A 13,639-nucleotide genomic window follows, 5' to 3' on the forward strand; every position below is an offset into this window, starting at 1 on the left:
TACAGAAAACCCTAAAGGTTCCACCAAAAACTATTAGAACTAATAAATTCAGTAAAGTTGTAGTATATAAAATCAAAATACAAAATAGAAAAATCAGTAGCTTTTCTACACACTAACAATGAACCATCCAAAAAAGAAATCAAAAAAACAACCCCATTTACAACAGCATGAAGGACATGAAAGACAATAAAAGGCTGGCCACAGTGGCTCACACCTGTAATCCCAGTACTTTGGGAGGCCAAAGCAGGCCGATCACTTGAGCCCAGGAATTCAAGACTAGCCTGGGCAACATGGCGAAACCCTGTCTCTACCAAAAAAACAAAAATTGGCCAGGCATGGTGGGGTGTACCTGTAGTCCCAGATACTCAGGAGGTTGAGGTGGGAGGATAACCGGAGCCTGGGGAGGTCAAGGCTGCAGTAAGCTGTGATCATACCACTGCACTCCAGACTGGGTGACAGAATGACATCCTATTTTAGGATTGTTTATTTTATTGTTTATTTTAACAACAAAAATAATAATAATATTAAAATACTTAGGAATATATATCTAACCAAGGAAGAGAAAGATCTATACACTGAAAACCATAAAACATTGATGACAAACTGAAAATAACACAAATAAAGAGAAAGACATCCCATGTTCATGAACTGGAAGAATTAACATTGTTAAAATATCCATACTACCCAAAGCAATTTACAAATTCAACATAATCCCTATCAAAATCTCCGTGACGTTTCTCACAGAAATAGAAAAAACAATCCTAGACCTGGCACAGTGGTTCATACCTATAACCCTATAATCCTAGAACTTTGGGAGGCCAACGCAGGCAGACTGCTTGAGCTCAAGAGTTTCAGACCAGCCTGGGCAATGTGGAGAATATACCAAAATACAAAATAATGCCAGCAATCCACCAAAAATACAAAAATACAAAAAAATAGCCAGGCATAGTGGCACATACCTGTAGTCCCAGCTCCCTGGGAGGCTAAGGAAGGAGGCTCACTTGAGCCCAGGAGATAGAGGCTGCAGTTTAAGCTATGATCGTGCTACTGCACTCCAGCCTGGGTGACAGAGTGAGACCTCATCTCTAAAAATATTAACTTTTTTTTTTAAAAAAGAGTAAGTTCTGAAGTCAGACACAAATACATATCCCAAGTCTGCCAATTACAAACTACACAGCCTTTAGACAAATTCTTTAACATTTTTGAATCTCAGGGTACACAGCTATAAAACAAGAGTAAAAATATCTACTTTGTAGGGTTATTTTCAAAATCAAAGAAAGTACATGTGAAGAAATATTTGATGGCAAACAACCAGCACTCAATACTTGGTAGCTGTGCACCAGAGGATTATGGGTAATTTTTTTGTTATTTTCAGATTTTCTGATGTATGATTGCACTGCACTACAATTACAGCTTTAAAACCCTGTAATGATTTAAATTTAAAGTACTTCCAAATTACAGATTAAACTAGGCTCTCACTTAAAATTTTTCAGTCCAGAGTTCACAAACTCTTAATTACAGGCCTTTTCCTACAAAAAGGAAAAAAAAAGGTTAGTTCAAGATTAGCTGGGCACAGCGGCTCACACCTGTAATCCTAGCACTTTGGGAGGCTGAGACGGGCAGGTTGCCTGAGCTCAGAGGTTCAAGACCAGCATGGACAACATGACAAAACCCCATCTCTACCAAAAATACAAAAACTTAGTTAGGTGTGGTGGTGCGCACCTGAAGTCCCAGGTACTCGGAAGACTGAGGCATGAGAATTGCCTGAACCCAGGAGGCAGAGGTTGCAGTGAGCTGGCATCACACCACTGCACTCCAGCCTGGGTGACAGAGAGAGACTCTATCTCAAAAAAAAAAGAAAAAGAAAAGACTGAGTTATTATTTCTTAAGTCCCACCAGATACTGATTAACTTCAAATCCTTACATCACTGCATCTTGTGCGTTCAATTAGGCACCTGACAGATTATTGTCTCTGCCTCTGAACTGAAATGCATAACTTCGTTTTTAAATAAATTCCTGATATTTCCAGGTGCACTTAGGTAAACAGGTACTACAGTGTAAAAATAAACATAAGTAGGAGATGTATACTTCACATTAGATTACCACAAAGGATTTCTGGGGAGCAATTCACTTGATTATATGAATAAAAAGCCAACAGAGAGCAACCAAGAGGAAGAATAAGAACCCATGCCAGGTTAAAGAGCACCACTATGTCAGGTTAAAAGGGTTATGTTCTCATTTCTGCAAAAAATGTATACGAATGGCTAATAAGCATATGAAAAGATGTTGAAATCACTAGTCATTAGGGAAATACATATCAAAGCCACAATGAGACATAACTTCGTACCCACCAAGATGTCTACAGTCAAAAAGACAGACAAAACAACTGTTGGAGAAGATGTGGAGAAACTGGAATCCCCACACACTGCAATGGAAATGTAAACCAGTACGGCTGGTTTGGTAACAATCTGGCAGTTCCTCAAAAAGTAAAAGATAAGCCACCATATAACCCAGCAATTCTACTCCTAGGTTTATACTCAAGAGAAATGAAAACACAAGTCCACACAAAAACTTCTACAGGAATATTGATAGCAGCAATAGCCAAAAAGTAGAAACAATACAAGATGTTCATGAACTGATAAGTGAATAAATAAAATGTGGTATATCCATATGATGGAATATTATTCATCCATAAAAAGGAATGAAGGGCTGATACGTGCTACAACATGGATGAACCTTGAAAACATTATGTTAAATGGGAGAAGTCACACACAAAAGGCTTCATATTGTACAATTCCATTTATGCGAAATGTCCTGAACAGGCAAATCCATAACGACAGCAAGTAGATTAGTGGGTGGCTGGAGCTGGAGATGGGGAAGTGGGGAGGGAGGCCAGAATGGAAAATGGCTGCTAATGCTTATGAGGTTTCATATTGGGGTACTGAAAATGTTCTAAAGTTGATTGCGGTAATGGATCCACAACTCTGTGAATACATTAAAATCACTGAAGTGTACATTTTAAATGGGTGGATTTTATGGTATATGAAGTCAATAAAGCTTTAAATTAAAAAAGAAAGCAAGCTATGTCCTAATCCAAAATGTCCAAAATTGCAATCATTCAGTTACTACCTTCATGATATTTGCCATAACTAAGTACCACCTATAAAATAATTTACATAATTTTCTTTCAATAAAATGACATTTACTCAAAAATCTGTAACACTATCTTAAATGTAAAATCAGTTAATATACAAGAAATATGGATATGGCAAAATACTGACAGTGGTACTCAAGTAAATGAAATTTGAGCAACTCAGGGCTGCAAAAAAAACAGTGGCCAAGCAGAAAGTGGAGCACCCAAAAAAACAAAGACAAAAGGCGGTAAACAGGGAATGAACACTAGGTCTGGCTGAGCCCAAAGTGTCTCAACAAGTTCCTGCCTTGTTCAGAATTGAAGTCTCACTTGTCTTATTCTGCCCTGCAATTCCGGAATACCTGTGGAGATGCCTAAGAATCCTAGAGATGGAAATGTAAAGATGGGCTCAAGTGCCAGGAAAGGTATATCTTTTCTTTATCCAAGTTTGGGTACGCAGGTTGTAAAAGAGCAAGAAGTAAATGGCAGACCCAAAGCAGTGAGAAGCCTGCTGGTAGCCCTACTCCAAAATATAGGGGCCCATCTAACTGAAGCCAGGATAGTACATCTATGAATTATCCACATATTGGTCAATAAATTGTAGAAAAATTGAGGTTTGCAATCACAGTTCCTCTCCAGGATTCACAAAGTCTGTCACCCATGTTTTTGCCTTTTCCAACGTTTAAGAAAATCTGAGTATTTGCCTTTCTGAGTCTGATACTTTAATGTTGTCGCAGGCACACTCAAAAACTACCAATAATTGTTCACATCTTTGCTAATCGGAAAACACATGTATTATGGTAAAAATGAGTAGTTTGTAGCCAGGTGTGGTGGCGGGCACCTGTAGTCCCGGCTACTCAGGAGGCTGAGACAGGAGAATCGCTGGAACCCAGGAGGCAGAGGTTGCAGTGAGCTGAGATCGCACCACTGCACTCCAGCCTGGGCGACAGAGCAAGATGCCATCTCAAAAGAAAAAAGAGTAATTTGAAGAGCAATATAGACATTTTATAATTCTAAATTGTTTAATAAGATTTTCAATTCTGATTATTTCTATATATACTGCCATGAATGTGTCAACCAAGTTATTTATTTTCTCTCATGAATGTGGCATGCTCGATTGAAAATACTGAAACTATCTCTCCTTTCCAATACTGTATTAAAAGTAGGCCTAATGCATACTAAAATCTTGACAAATTAAATACGATGTATGAAACTTGCTTCAAAACAATTTAGTGGGGAGGTAACTTTCATGGAATAATACTACCTATGTATAATGTATGGCTAATTTTTGAAATAGATTGATACATAGCAGTTCATCATACTATTCTCTTGTGTATGTTTCAAAACACAAAATGAACGTATTACTTTAAGAAGTTATCATTTTGGCAAAATTCACGAAATCTTTAGTGTTTCATGTCACAGAAGAAAGTCTTTCCATAAATAATTTCTTTCTAATAATTTTTTTTTTTTTTTGAGACAGAGTCTCCCTGTCTTGCTCAGGCTGCAGTACAGTGGCACGATCTCGGCTCACTGCAACCTCCACCTCCTGGATTCAAGCGATTCTCCTGCCTCAGCCTCCTGAGTAGCTGGGACTACAGGCACATGCCAGCATGTCCAGCTAATTTTTTGTATTTTTAGCAGACACGGGGTTTCACCATGTTAGCCAGAATGGTCTCGATCTCCTGACCTTGTGATCTGCCTGCCTCGGCCTCCCAAAGTGCTGGGATTACAGGCATGAGCCACCGTACCCGGCCTCTAATAATTTTTAAAGCTAGCTCCATCACTGGACTGCAGATCTTTTCACTCTTTATATTTCACAAGACCCATAGCCAATCAGTGAAAGCCAAACATGTTTGTGAAAAAGGTTAGCTACAAATGCACCACGGAATACTATACAGCCATAAAAAAGAACAAAATCAAGCCCTCTGCAGTAACACGTACAGAGCTGGAGACCACTGTCCTAAGTGACTTAACATGAGAAAAGAAAACCAAATACTGTGTGTTCTCACTTATAAAGTGGGAATTAAACACTGAATACATGATGGTAAAAGTTGCGAACAACAGACACTAGGGATCACTAGACCAAGGGGGGCATGGGCTGAAAAACCACCTGTTGTCTACTATATTTATGGCCTGTGTGTGTGATGGGATAGTTGGGACCCCAAGCATCAGCATCAAACAATTTACTCACGTAACCAATCTACACATGTACCCTTTACTATATAATAAAAGTTGAATTAAAAAAAAAAAGTTACCATCTAGCAGAAACTGCAAACAGAATTTTATTGATTTAAGTTTTGCTATGCCAGCCATTTACAGTTGTCTCTTCTACAATTTCAGAAATGCCAATTACACGATGGATATCAGATTGTACCCTTAAAGCGAATTCTATTAAACTTCCCCCTAAATAATACCACCACTTTCTAAGCGTTTAAATAACATTCACATGTGATTCCCAAAGAAGTTGTTTCTCCTTTAAAACTAATCTGGGCTGTGGTCAGGTATGAAAGTGAAAGAAACCAGGTGCAGTGGCTCACCCCTGTAAACCCAGCACTTTAGGAGGCCAAGGCAGGTGGATCATCTGAGGTCAGGAGTTCGAGATCAGCATGGCCAACATGGCGAAACCCCAGCTCTACTAAAAATACAAAAAAAATTAGCCGAGCATGGTGGTGAGCACCTGTAGTCCCAGCTACTCAGGAAGCCGAGGCAGGAAAATCGCTTCAACCCGGGAGCTGGAGTTTGCAGTGAGCCAAGATCGCCCCACTGCACTCCAGCCTGGGTGACAGAGTGAGACTCGGTTTCAAGAAAAAAGAAAGTGAAAGAAATGACAGAATCTCAAGTCCCTTCATCTTATCTTTAAAACATTCCTGCAGCTAAGTGAAGAGATTAATGGCCTTACTATCAATCTTTTAGGAGTCCTTAAAATACCTATGAAGCACCAAGGGCAAACATTTTTAAAGTCTGTTTAGAATACTTCATCCTTTGGACCTCAGTCACCAAAATTTATTTAAAAACACATTTGTACAGTACTGCTGATTACATTTCCATGGTTGTTTGACCTGAACAACCAAGTGATTAACCATAATGCTATAGTCTGCATATTTGTGTTCTTCAAAATTCGTGTTGAAATCCTAGTTTCCAAGGTCATATTAGGAGGTGGGGCCTTTGGGAGATGACTGTATTACAAGGGCAGAGTCTTAACGATTGGGATAAATGCCCTTATAAGAGGCCAGAGAGAGACCCCTTCACCCTTGCACCATGTAAGGAGACAGCTAGAGGGTGCCATCTATTAACCAGAAAGCAGGCTATCACCAAACAGTGAATCATCAAACATCTTGATCTAGGACTTCCTAGCCTCCAGAACTGCAAGAAATGAATTTCAGTTGTTTATAAGCCACTCAGTCTGAGGTATTTTGTTATACCAGACCCAAATGGACCAAAGACACATAGAGAATATTTGTAATGCAGCTCAAGGGAGTGCGGAGAAAGAAAGAAAAGAGCATTTGTTGAGGGCTTACCATGGGCCAGGAACAGTTCTAAATGCTTTACAGACACCTAATTTATTACTATCAACAAATTTATGAGGTGGATATTATTCCTACTTTACAGATGAGAAAGGCTCAGAAAAATTAATTTGCCAAAAACAAGGGGTGGAGCTGAGATTCAAACTCAACTCAATCTGCCTTCAAAGCCATCAGATTACTTCTCCCACAAAGACAACCTTCCAAAATACATTAAAAATCGACTCTTTGATTGATTAAAAAATTAATTATTTAGTGAATATCATTCTTCATTTCAAGTGGCATAAATCATCTGCAACCAACAAACTTTGAGGAAAAGTCATAGTTAACAGAAATAATACAAGGGACAGAGCACCAGTATAGGCCAGAGTAGGACAGTGGTCAGACTACCAACCTTAGGTCAGAAAACCTAATCCCAGATTTACCACTCACCAGCTGGTGATCTAAGGCAAGTAATAACCTTTTGAGCCCCCGTTTCTCCATTCATAAAATAAGCATTACTCCTAGCCCATCCATCCTTCTACCACAGATTATTTAAGAAGATGAGGCCGGGCGCGGTGGCTCAAGCCTGTAATCCCAGCACTTTGGGAGGCCAAGACAGGCGGATTACGAGGTCAGGAGATCGAGACCATCCTGGCTAACCCAGTGAAACCCCGTCTCTACTAAAAAATACAAAAAAAAAAACGAGCCGGGCGAGGTGGCGGGCGCCTGTAGTCCCAGCTACTCCAGAGGCTGAGGCAGGAGAATGGCATAAACCCGGGAGGCGGGGCTTGCAGTGAGCTGAGATCCGGCCACTGCACTCTAGCCTGGGCGACAGAGCGAGACTCCGTCTAAAAAAAAAAAAAAAAAGAAGATGAAAAGTTAATGATGAAATTAATCCATAAACTAAGACAAACTATAATTCATATAAGGAATTAGTATCTGGTAAAATGACTATTGGTGAAGAGCTATTTTCATGGAAAATAACTTATCACAACTAGAATGAGAGATGCAGTCCACCAGCAACAGGAAGCTGCTCACAAACAGGTGGCCTCATCTCAGCGGGGGCCCCCTTAACAACAGCAGATGTTGCTCAGAGGACCAGTTTTGTGTCTGCTTTCTAACAATCCCGCTCCTCCCTGCTGCCGTTCCCACAAACGAGACTAGAAAACGGCGTAGGGGAAAGCGCGCAGGAAGTGCTGGGAAAAGAGCAGCAACAGAGGCAAGAGGCTGGGTCCCACAACTCCCAGGTGCGAGGGGCTCTTCACTCCTCCAGGCCTCAGCTCACGCATCTGGAAGACGGAGAGGCCATTCCTGCCCTGTGTCCTGGGCAGAGCTAAGATCAGAGTACAGGGAAAGCATGGTAAAACCCGCTGAGAATGAAAGATGACGATCACCTGTCAAACGAAGGGCGGCTCCTCCAGGAGCCCCTCGCATTTATACATTCTAGAAGCCTCGTCACCCGCGGCCGGGGCTGCCCCCAAGTGAGGTGACGCGGCAGCCCCCCACTCATTCCTCAGACCGCGTAGTGTGCGGGGTCTTACGTCCCTAACACCCCAGATGAGCCCACAGAGGAGGCCCAGACGCGGCTCACTCCCGCCCCCGTCCCAAGGCCCCCGAGGCCAACCTCTGAGCCCTCCCCAGGCTACCGCGGCTCCCCTCCCCCAGCAACGATCCCTGCCCCGCTCCACCCGCACTCCCAGGTGAGGGGAGGGGGTAAAAGGGCGTACCCCGCCGCCATTTTGTCCCCTAGTCCCCGGAAGGCATTCAGACGGCCCGCGTCCCAGCCGGGACCCGCCCGGGTCTGCGCTACGCACGCCCCTCGCGGACACTCACCCCTGACCGCCCTGCGCAGTTCGGTGTGGCTCAGAGCGTCCCGCCGGGAAAGGGGCGGGGCGGGGCGGGGCAGGGAGGCCTCGGAGAGGTGGGGTGGCTTCTAGATGCACCACGTGATCTCAGCCGCTGCCGCGCCGCTAGAGCTGTGTAGTCCGCGCGCAGGCGCACGTCCGTTCGCGCCGTTGGGGCGCCCAGAGGGGAGGTGGGACGGTTGATTTGGTTCGATGTCTCGGCGCGGCTTTTCCGAAGCTGTTTCTTTTCCTAGATTAAGCTTACACCGCCCCTTTTGGTCACACAAGGCCTTCTCGTACTCAATCTTTTCCCTCCGCCTGTCTTATCACCACAGTCAATCCACAGAGTAAGGATTCAGAGGCGCGCCTCACAGAAATCTGTACTGGTGAAAGCACTTGACAGGAACACGCCCCGGGCTGCGCTGAACACAACTAGGCCTCCTAGAGGCTTTACCAGGGCCAGGCTTGGAAGGTCGAAGTACCTAACAAAATACGTTTCATCTACTTCAAAGACAAACACATGATGAATTAAATACTTTAACATTTAAATTGGTCTAAACAAAATAGAAAAAAGATTCAATGCAAACCGTAATTATCAAACGAATATTCTCTGTCCCTTTTCATCCAGCTGGGAAACAGCTCTTTGCCCTTCCCTCTCCCTCCTCACCCTCAGTAGGCGGGAAGTCCTGGACTCCCAAGTGCTGTGGGGGCAGGAACCATATGGCTATGTTCTGGCTCCCTTCCTCTCTTGCCTTCTTAGAAAATTCACTTTTTCATTTATTCGGCAAATGTGTATTCACCACATACTATATATCAGATGGTATTCTAGATGCTTGGAGTTAATATGTGAGCAAAATAAACAGAAATCTCTAAAAAAAAAAAAAACCTCTGACTTCTTGAAGCAGGATGAAACCAGGCAAGTGTTACATCAAGTTTAGCCAAAAACTGTGTCCTTACATATTTTAAGTTCAGCCTGAAACTTTCTCCCTAAATAGTGAACTATAACCTAAATGGAGGTGTAAACAGACTGCAGCCTACTCTTGCGCCAATCACCAAGTTTTGGCCAAAGGCAGCCAGCTGTTCAAACCGTGTTCAAATAAGGTAAACGTCTAGCTATAACCAATCCGGCTGTTTCCCTACCTCACTTCTTTTTCTTTGTCTATAAACCTTTCTCCACCATGTGGCTCTGCGGGAGTCTGTGTGAACCTACTCGGGCTCCGGAGGCTGCCTGATTCGGGAATAGTTCTTTGCTCAAACTCTGTTTAATTTGGCTAAGGTTTTGCTTTTAACACAAGAAATAGTAAACACAATAAATAAGTAAATTCTATAACATGATAGGCACGACAGTAAACAAAATGAGCAGGATAAGGGGGATAGAGTAGGGTACGTACTACAATTCCATAAAAGGTGGTCAGGACCTCATTTCTTAATTATCCCCGCCTCCTTTCATCCCCATAAGCATGTAAACAACCTGAAGTCTCTCCCGTCTTTAAATCTCTCGCCCAACCTACCAGACTCCACTTCAACCTCTGCTTTCTTTCCTATAATACATTTCTCCAATTATCTGAACAAGAATGCCTCCAATTCTTCAACCACTACTCAAGTCTGGACTTACTGCACTCTGATTTCTGCCCCACCAACCCACTGAAACCATTCTTTCCAAAGTCACTAGGAGCCAGCCGCCGTGGCTCACGCCTGTAATCCCAGCACTTTGGGAGGCTGAGGCAGGTGGACCACCCGAGGTCAGGAGTTCGAGACCACCCTGGCCAAAAATGGTGAAACTCCGTATTTACTAAAAATACAAAAAAAAAAAAAAAAATAGCCGAGTGTGGTGGCGCACACCTATAGTCACAGCTACTCAGGAGGCTGAGGCATGAGAATCTCTTGAACCAGGGTAGTGGAGGTTTGCAGTGAGCCAAGATCATGCCACTGCACTCCAACCTGGGTGACAGAGCGAGACTCTGTCTCAATTTAAAAAAAAAAAAAGTTGGGCTGGGCCGCTGGCTCCCGCCTGTAATCCCAGCACTTTGGGAGGCCGAGGTGGGCAGATCACAAGGTCAGGAGATCGAGACTATCCTGGCCAACATGGTGAAGCCCCGTCTCTACTAAAAATACAAAAATCAGCTGAGTGTGGTGGCATGTGCCTGTAATCCCAGCTACTCAGGATTCTGAGGCAGGAGAATCGCTTGAACCAGGGAGACGGAGGTTGCAGTGAGCCAAGATCGTGTCTCGCCTGTCGAGAGAGTAAGACTCTGTCTCAGAAAAAAAAAGTCATAGGGATTTCCCTACTGTATATCTTATGGACATTATCTTCATTATCTAACTTAATTTCTCTTCATGACACTCCTTCCTTCTGGAAATACTTTTCCTTGCCTTCCATTTTTACTCTCTTGGTAGCACTTCTCCATCTCTATCCACTCCCTCTTCATCTCTTTTAAAGTCTCTTTTATTTCTTCCAGACTTTAAATATTGGTATCCTACAGGAATAGGTGTAAGCCTTCAATCTTTTCCCACTGGACACACTGTCTATGTGACCACTGCCTTTTACATAACTTTGGTTAGCATCTTTACGCTCTGGATTTCCCAATATATATCCCCAGCCCTGATTCCTGCTCCTGGGATCCAGGCCGCATGGTTAACTACCTACTGGTCATCTCCACACGAATTAATAAAAATAAATATGATAAAAACCATTCATCTTTCTTATATATATATAAAACAGCTTTATTGAGATATACATATAAAACAGCTTTATTGAGATATAACATACATACTATACAACTTTCTCACTTAAATTATACAAATCAGTGGTTTTTAGGATATTCACAGAATTGTGCAATCATCACTGCATTTTCTTCACCCCAAAAAGAAACCCAGTACTCACGTCTCCATTTTCCCTCAATTCCCTCAGCCATAGGCAACCACTAATCTACTTTCTGTGTGCATAGATTTGCCTATTCCGGACATCTCGTATAAAGGGAGTCATGAAATGTGGTATTTTGTAACTGACTTCTTTCAGTTTGCATATTTTCAAGGTATGTTGCCGGGCACAGTGACTCACACCTGTAATCCCAGAACTTTGGGAGGCCAAGGCGGGCAGCTCACAAGGTCAGGAGATCGAGACCATCCTGGCTAACAAGGTGAAACCCCGTCTCGACTAAAAAATAGAAAAAACTAGCCAGGCGTGGTGGTGGGCGCCTGTAGTCTCAGCTACTTGGGAGGCTGAGGCAGGAGAATGGCGTGAACCCGGAAGGTGGAGCTTGCAGTGAGCCAAGATCACACTACTGCACTCCAGCCTGGGCAACAGAGAGAGACTCCATCTCAAAAAAAAAAAAAAAGGTATGTCCACGTTGTAGCATGCATCAACACTTCATTCCTTTTTAAGGCTGAGTAATAGTACATTGTATAGAATATATAATCACCTTTTATTTATCCATCAGTGGAAGGACGTACAGACTATCTCTACTTTTTGACTATTATGAACAATGCTGCTATGCACATTCATTTACAAGTTTTTGTGGGGATATATATTTCCATTTCTTTTGGGTATATTCCTAGGAGTAGAATTGCTGGGCTACATAGTAACTGTATTTTTAAATTTTTCTGGAACTGCTAGATGATATACCAAACCAGCTCCACCGTTTTATACTCGCACCAACAGCATATAAGGGTTCCAGTTTCTCCACATCTTTTCCAACATTTATCATTGTCTGTCTTTTTTATTACAACCATCTGAGTGGATGTGAAGTGGTATCTCATTGTAGTTTTGATCTGCACTTCCCTGATAGCATATTTTCATGTGCTTATTGGCCATTTGTGTATGGTATTAGAGAAATGCCTATTGAAATCCTTTGCCAATTTTTTAATCAGGTTACCACTCATTTTCTTTTACCACAAAATCTATTCCTATTAATGATATGCCAAACAGTCTGGTTCCCCTCCATGATGTGCTGCTCCTTGGCCCCACTGATGGCAGACTTGCTTCAGCCAATAAAATGTAAGCAGGAATGTCAGTTCCAAGCAGAAGTTTTAAGAGCCAGTTGGGGGTTCACCATGTCTCTTTTCTGTCTACCACAAGCAATTTGTTTTAGAAAGAAGCTACTCCATCAGCATAAGTTCCATACTAGAGATGACATGGAGCAGAACCACAGCTGATCCCCAGTGGACATGTAGCATTTGATATGGTTTGGCTGTGTCACCACCCAAATGTAATCTTGAATTATAATCCCCATAATCCCCACATGTCTAGGGAGAGACCTGGTGGGAGGTGATGGGATCATGGGAGTGGTTTCCCCCGTGCTGTTCTCATGATAGTGAGTTCTCACTAGAGCTGATGGTTTTAAAAGGGCCTCTTCCCCCTTTGCTCCTCATTCATCTCTCTCTCACCTGCAGCCATATGAGATGTGACTCCTCCCCTTTCACCATAATTGTAAGTTTCCTGAGGCTTCCCCAGCCATGCAAAACTGTGAGTCAATTAAACTTCCTCCCTTTATAAATTACCCAGCCTTGGGTGTTTGTTCATAGCGGTGTGAAAACGGACTAATACAGCATTTGTTTTTGTAAGCCACTCAGATGCTTGGGGATATTTGTTACTGCAGCATAACCTAGGCTGGCCTAGAGGACACACTTATCCTATGTGACTGGCTCCACTGTCCCTCCAGGCTCCTTAATATGTCCTACGAGGCCCTGAAGATCAGGCTTTTTGACGTATACAGCCTCATTTTTAGGCCATTCCCTCAACCACCCTATCCTCCAGACAAGATAAAATGCATTCAGGCCCTGGAATTTACTTCTTCCTCTCTCTTTCTCCCTCCCCCTAACCTGACTTTGCCCAAGTATTCATTATTACTGGATTAATATAATATTAATAGCTATCTTTGCCTAAATATTTTCTATGCACAAGACATATATGTGTATGCATGTGTACACACACGTCTTGTGCATTGTCAGATAAAATACATATGTGTGTGTATGTACACACGTACGCACACACACATATATGTATATATTTGGTCTGACAGCAATCCTGAGAATTAGGTGCCATATCCCATTTTACAAATCAACAAAGACCCTAGATTTACTTTTCCTGGTGCTAGGAAGGGGTAGGGCCAGAATTTGAACCTAGGTCTATTTGATTCCAAAGCCCTTCTTTGAGTCAT

General features: G+C 42.6%; 1 protein-coding gene across 4 annotated transcripts in view; it reads right to left on the bottom strand.

Moving 5' to 3' along the window:
* The window catches only part of SCAPER (S-phase cyclin A associated protein in the ER), a 597,115-nt gene extending 588,507 nt beyond the window's left edge, over positions 1 to 8,608 (bottom strand). For 2 of the 4 annotated variants that reach the window (XM_023197631.1, XM_023197627.1), the window contains exon 1: positions 8,470 to 8,608. The gene's annotated coding sequence lies outside the window, so the exon portion shown is untranslated. Of the gene's footprint in view, positions 1 to 7,086; positions 7,186 to 8,363; positions 8,446 to 8,469 lie in introns of those variants that run through there. The other 2 variants (XM_023197630.1, XM_023197629.1) reach the window with 2 other exon arrangements.
* Positions 8,609 to 13,639: the final 5,031 nt, after the last annotated feature.

This window comes from Piliocolobus tephrosceles, chromosome 6, assembly GCF_002776525.5.
Source record: "Piliocolobus tephrosceles isolate RC106 chromosome 6, ASM277652v3, whole genome shotgun sequence".
In the NCBI taxonomy this organism is placed as follows: domain Eukaryota; kingdom Metazoa; phylum Chordata; class Mammalia; order Primates; family Cercopithecidae; genus Piliocolobus; species Piliocolobus tephrosceles.